This window comes from Chiroxiphia lanceolata, chromosome 6, assembly GCF_009829145.1.
Source record: "Chiroxiphia lanceolata isolate bChiLan1 chromosome 6, bChiLan1.pri, whole genome shotgun sequence".
Taxonomy (NCBI): domain Eukaryota; kingdom Metazoa; phylum Chordata; class Aves; order Passeriformes; family Pipridae; genus Chiroxiphia; species Chiroxiphia lanceolata.
This window is the reverse complement of record NC_045642.1, coordinates 23,950,479-23,957,353: the sequence shown is the minus strand read 5'-3', so window position 1 is coordinate 23,957,353 and position 6,875 is coordinate 23,950,479. Positions and strand designations below refer to the sequence as shown.

General features: G+C 35.9%; 1 long non-coding RNA gene across 1 annotated transcript in view; it reads right to left on the bottom strand.

Moving 5' to 3' along the window:
* Positions 1 to 2,383: 2,383 nt before the first annotated feature.
* LOC116788727 overlaps positions 2,384 to 6,875 on the bottom strand; it is a 29,075-nt gene continuing 24,583 nt past the window's right edge. The window contains exon 4 of the long non-coding RNA XR_004357746.1: positions 2,384 to 2,487. This is a non-coding gene — a long non-coding RNA (uncharacterized LOC116788727). The remainder of the gene's footprint in view (positions 2,488 to 6,875) is intronic.

Below are 6,875 nucleotides of genomic sequence, written 5' to 3'. Positions count from 1 at the left end.
CTGTTCTTTGTAGTGCTTCACAGTCTGTAGCCCTTAAGAAAGATGATTTAACTATTAAATAATTTGGTCATAATGAACCAAGAAGGGTTATTCTAGAGGTAATAGAGGAAAGCTTTAGAAGTGTCCTCTTTCTTTAACCATGCGAAATGTCACCAAGACTTTCTAAATTCTAGTACCAGTAATTGCCTATGTCCTTTTCAAACAAAAATGCTTACTTTTGATTTCAGCATTTACTGTGTCTCTCTCACACAGCTGTGCACCAGGCTAATTCTGTCACTTTATCAACCGCTCTCCAGCTTGTTCACCTCACCAGAGAAGCATTGTTCTTTGCAGAATATCACCTGAAGCTTTGCCAAAGCCTAAATTCGAATAGTTTGAGTGAAGAGATTTCTAATGCTTCCCCTAAGAGGTTGATAACACTGTAATTAGTTAATTTGGCAAATAATTCTAGCTTTTCAGCCTTAGTTTCCCCTTTCTTTGCTTCAAAGATACTTTCTTTCCTATATTCACAAGCAATACTTTTAATTTCTTTAATATTGTCCTTTCAGTACTTTCAGGCAGATTTCCTACTTCTGCCTCCTTAGTTTGTAGTTATTTTACACACACCTAATTCTTTTAACCTTTTCCTCATGACCTTCCTTAGTTTTCAATATGCCTTTAAAGTAAGTATAAAACATTAGCTTTTCAGACAGGATGCATGTGCAATGCTGATCATGGTGACTTTATTACGATTTCGTAAAGGTCATTACACTGAAGACATATTTTGCTAACATTAAATGTTAGAGGAAAAGTAGCTTTTTTTCAAGAAAATCTTCTGCAACATTACTGGGCAATTCTCTGTTTCCTCAGAATTCTTACAAGAAGACAACTACATTGAACTAGGGATTACAAACCCTGTAGTGTCCTCATGAATTTAGAAGGAAAAAAAAAAGAAGCAGTAACATGACATTTTTTACACATATGGTATTTATGTAGATATTTTTTAAAGTACAGAAGTGTAGAGTTACACAGATAATGGAATAAAACACAGTTTTTGATTTAAAAGTTAATATATGAGATCAGGGAGAAATACCACTTTAGGACAGGTATTAATATATGATTTTAAATATTTTTTTGTTATAGAAATTTTTCATCTAAAATACTACCCAGATAGTTCAAATGTTTACTGGAGAATTATTGTGCCATATTTCAAGATCTAATTAATTTGTAGTCCATTTTCTGAAAGTCGTAAGCAGAATAATTTGAATCTTGCCTAGGTGGAAATATCAGTACAGCGTAACCATAAAGTTGTTCATTTTTTCATTCTTAAAAAAACAAAGTTTCCATGTGATTTATTAGGTAGGTGAAATATTTAAATTTATTTTCCCCTTGTTGCAGCTGTGTGTATGCATGTTTGGAAGTTCGAGTTCCTAAACAACAAAGGTGTAGTCAGGTCTTTACTTTGTTAAACAGACATCTGAACAAGATATTCTAACTTATTTTATCAGTCATCAGTACCCAAAGAATAAAAGCACCCAAAGCAAAAGAAGGCAGACTTTATCTTCCAGACTGAAGCTTTTAAAGTCCAAACAGATACAAAGGAACACTTATCAAACCAGCATCTTCTCCTAGCTAATGATTGCCCGTGAATTGTTATACAAATAGTCCCTTCGTCCATCTTAACTAAACTCAAAATTGTTGTTTGTGTCCTAAGGATAAATTTCATTCACATAAAAAAAAATGTTGCTGCAGATAATAGCATTGAACAACAGTGTTCAAACCCCATTTATTTGGGAGCCTTTTTGAAGTGCTGCATGGGACCTTGTTTTTTCTGAAGAAGGTAAGAGTGAAATAAGGAGTGCCCCATAAACAGACAAGGACGCAGACAGAGCATGCTTCTGTAGTATAATATCACTATGACCTTACACAAGGTCCTGGAATCACCACACCTGTTACAAGAGGAGCAGTAATGACTAGAGAAGTTCCAGGAAGCAGAAAGAGTTGTTGCTTTCAGAAGCAATAGGGTATCAGCAAATAGAGAGGCACCTCATCAGTGTCTATACACTGTAGATGCTTTGCTTTGCAACTTACTGTTTTGATCTGTAAGGCTCCTTATAGTCAATTCACAGCTTATTAGGAATAGATGAAACAAGAGAGATTCTCTTATGCCATTTTTTAATTTTCAAAGAATATGAGAAAATCTTGCAGCTCTCAGTGGTAAAGAAATGAATACCACCATCCTGAACACAGTGTCATGGATTAGTTTCCAGTCTTGCCCTTCTGATGATTTCTGTACTTTAAGAAGCTCTTCTTCTCTTCTACTACTCAAGAATTACATTTACAACTACTTGTCCTGCTTGCCGTCTTCCTTTTTGCCTCTCTTCCTGCCCCAGCATATTAAACAACCTCCTTATTTTGTGATAGGAGAATACCTGGCAAAGTTGCTTCTCTTTTGGCCACATCTCTTGACTCTGTGCTGATGTTTTTAGTATTTACACTTGTCTCCCTCTAAAAAGAAGGGTAATTGCTTTTAATGGAATTTAAGCACTTAGAATCCATTTGCTTTACACAGATCTAAGACTGCCTGTGGATCAAAGCTTGTTCTGATGGCAATCGTGAATTTGAATGTATTATGTGACATTTCTAACCAGTCAGAGCTAAGACAGCTGAGTTTCTGAGCAGTGACAGCATGTTGATTGTAAACAGCCAAATAAACAAAGCAATAAAATATAAAATTAAACTTTGCCGCTAAAGTAAGGATAGCTCTAGAAACTGGAGATTCTAAATGTTATTTCACATGGATAGTTACCCTTCTAATGAATCCTTCCAGTGGATTTTCTACCTTGAATACATTGTGTTTCAAATAAATAAAACATTCAGGAAGCACAAAGTAACCCTATTAATGCTGCTTTTTAGTCCTTTCTGTATATTCCCATTTTTTCGTTATCACTGTATAAAACTAATAACACACATTATTATCAGCTTTTTTTTACTTGACTGAACAAAACCTATTCCTTCAGTCAAAGCTAGATTCTATGTAAAACAACAGAAATCTTACTTTGGAAAAGTCTAGTCTTTAACTGTGTTTTACAATGACAATATACTTTCTTTATAAAGAGATGAATCACCTCTAACAAAGGACTGAGATGTTTATTCCATTCTGCCATTATTCATAAAGAACCTCTAAGCCAAAGGGTGAATGACTTATGCTATATCACTTAAAATATCACTTCCTTTATTCCCAATTCATCTTGCCCCCATTTTGACAAAATGTCATCGATAAATGGAATTGTCTGTTTAAGTACTGTAAATATTTTTTGTTCTTACTCCTAAGAAAAGTTGGATTTTAGTGTCAGAAAGAGAGAAAATCAAATCTCTATGTCCAAGATGATGATTTCTGGGAATATCATGTGGTGTTTTCAATAAATAAACAATTTACATACATATAATTAACAAAAGAAAAGCCCTGAACAGACTCAGGCTCTTTCCTTGTACTGCAATAACTGGTGTGTTTTCAGAAGCCTTACTGATTCAAAAACATACTCTTTGAATATCTAAAAATTATTTTGGGGCAAATATGAATAACTATAATGAATAATATATTCTTTAGCTCAGTGCTGTCAGCACTTTAGGGGTTGATGAAGAAAAAAGGTATGCTTACTAAACTCAGGTCACGACAGAAACTGTGTTTACCTGTGTGCTGCTTTGGGCTGTAATAGAGTTAATTTTCTTCATAGTAGCTAGTAGTGGGCTATGTTTTGGATTTGTGCCGGAAACTGTGTTGATTAGAAAGGAATGTTTTAATTGTGCTTAGAGAGATTCAAGGACTTTTGTGCTTCTCACACTGCCCTGCTGCTTGGCGGCTGGCTGGGCGTCAATGATTGGTGGTGAGCAACCGTTTACACTTGCACCACTAGTCTATCTTGGGTTTTATTACCTCTGTTTGTTTGGTTTTTTATTATTATTTTACTTTTACTTACAATATTTTTGTTGTTGTTAAGTATAGCAATATACAACTGGTTTTGTGTCAACCCATGCTTTTTCTCACTTTCACACTTTCAATTCTCTCCCCATGCCACTGGGGGTGCTGGGGGTGTGGGGAGTGAGTGAGCACTTAGTGGTACTTAGTTGCCAGCTACTACTAATCCACAACAAGCTTAAAGGGCAAAAAGACTTCGACTGATATTTATGTACACCAATATGCAATGCAGAAGGAGACCTGGGCTGGGCCGCATCCAGACCCAACAAGAATAAGCATGGCCCACACTGAAAAGGACAGTGGTCATTCTAGCAAGGTGGATTACACTTATCCTAGTTCCAGGGGAGGACTCTCTGCTGTATGTGCTCCCTACCAGGACAACTTCTCCTGCACAGGGGCAGTACAATCAACTCCTGACTGGAGCAGCCAGTATTCAGGCCCCATCATCCTTTAGGGTCCTGCAGCTCTAGGACAAACATTGCTAAGACTGAGCTGTGAGTCTAAGTAATTTTTCTGGTAGGACATGGATTGGACATTCTTGTTCTGACATCCCTAGGTGCCTAATTCATACTGATTATATAAGAGCCTCTATGCATAGATGATAATGGAATTTTTATTAAAGCTTGAAACAACAGACTTTTCTCTTGCAGTCATCGCAGAGTTCACTAGACCATTTCACAAGTGTCAAAGCCAGTTTCGAAGGTGGAACCCATACAGGTTTACTCTGTATGGGTGTAAGAGTGGGAGAAAGACGGAAAAAAGAGGAAGCAAAATAATCCTAGGGAAAAAAAATAATTACCTATTTCATTGAAAGTAAAAATATGTACTTCTAGCACAGGATTCATCTTCAGTGTGTCTCACCATACATTTACACAGTCATTGCAGACAAATTTGATCTCTGATGACCAGTTTCTGAATAATTCAATGGACACACCCCCATTAACTTCTTAAATTTAGAATCAAACTCATGCCTAGGTATGTGTTTTAGTGGTGGAATACATGAAGTCACTTACAGCTTGTTACTGCACCTGTTTGGGAAATATAGTTCATATTAACCTTGCAAGAACTCACAGCTTGCAGAGACAAAGCCTTTCTAGCAGTAAACTTGCTTTGACTTAGCTCTTAATTACACTGCATAGAGTATCGCCATCAATTAGCTTATCTATAATCGTTTAGCTTAACATATAGCATAACCTAAATCAATAATGTATGAAATAAAGACCAAACATTTCATCTAGTATGTATTTAATGTAAAAAGGCTGCGCTTTTCCAAATTGACAGTCATGTCTGAGTCTTTGTATTCTCAAAACAGCCAATAAAGGACTACAATTTTAAAATATTTTGAAGTGTCCTTGTAAATCAGGAGCCTATGTTCTATTTTCCAATGTGACTTGAAGCCTTTTGGTTTTTTATGGCATTTGGCAATCTAAATCTCCAAGCCTCATTGTAAAATGGGACTTAGATATCTTTGTAAATTTTACTCTTTGTCCAATAGTTTGTAGTTTATGACATTTATGGTATTATCAAGTTGGGAAATCTGAGCCTACTGTATCACAGAATCATGGAATCATTCAGGTTGGAAGGGATCTCTGGAGATCATCTAGTCCAACCCCCTTTCCAATACAGGGCCACCTAGAGCAGGTGACATAGGAACTCATCCAGGTGGGTTTTGAATGTCTCTAGAGAGAGACTCCAGACAGCCTGTTCCAGTTCTCTGCCACCCTCGATATAAAGTAGTTCTTCCTCATGTTGAGTATCATAGATTTCTTCTTCTGTAGTTTCATATCACAACCTTTGAGGGATGCCTGGAAATATTTTTCATCTTCCTTTAGATCTTCGCAAATCTCTTGAGGGGAAGGGCTTCAGAACGCATTGTTATGAACATTTAAATTTTACTTGTATGTCAAGTAATAAATGTGTAAAATAAAGACTGCTATCAATAAGCAGTTACATTATACACTAAATCCATGTCATGAATCAGAGTTCTAAGACAAATACCCAGCCACATGACAAAATCAGAACAACTGACTTCAATGGTTTCTGATATACTACCAGCCAGAAGACAGAGAGCATTATATTTCTCTGGTAGACAACATTTCGGTTCCAGTAAATATTCATTGACTGTTAATTTTCTGAGTAGCTGTGGTGCTAATATAAATTTTGCCAGTTCGTATAAGTCAGCAAAAAGCCATGAAAGCTAGCACTTAATATCACACATAGACAGCTTAAGTCAGCACTGCAGTTACCGCTACAGGAGGCCAAAGTGACCCAGAATAATCTTTGCTAAATTCTTAAGGAAAATTAAGAACAAGAAAAAAAGAAATAAAACTTTTCCTATATTTGCTTGTCCTATTATTTTATTATGCCATATTCTCTAGACTCTACAGCTCTTCTCTATCTGGTCTGCAGGCATATAACTGATTTCAACAGAGGCAAGATACTAACTACTTCTGAGAATTGAGCCTGAAACATTTTGGATTAGGTACAGTCGTTTAAATAAAAAATACCCCAAACACATTTTTCAATGTCTAGACCATCTAGATGATCGAGGCCTCTAGATATTACAATAATTTTGTATTCTAAATGCACTGTTATAGTTAATGATACAAAGAAGATACAAATCAAGACAAAAATAACAAAATAAAAAAGGAGTAATTTTGTGCAGATGCTGCTGATATAACTACTTTAGAAGTCCTTCACTTTGTTGTGCGTGCCCTCTCTAATTTGTCATTTCCCTCATCTGCTTTAGACACTTATTTCCAACAAAGTGTACTACAGAATACATTATGACCTGGGTTTTAAGAATCAAGAATATCATGTTTTACTAAGAGTTCTCCTTCTGACTTCTGGAGTGAAATGTGCAAATCACTTAACTCTGTATACTCAGTTTGACCATTTATATAATGGACCATCAACC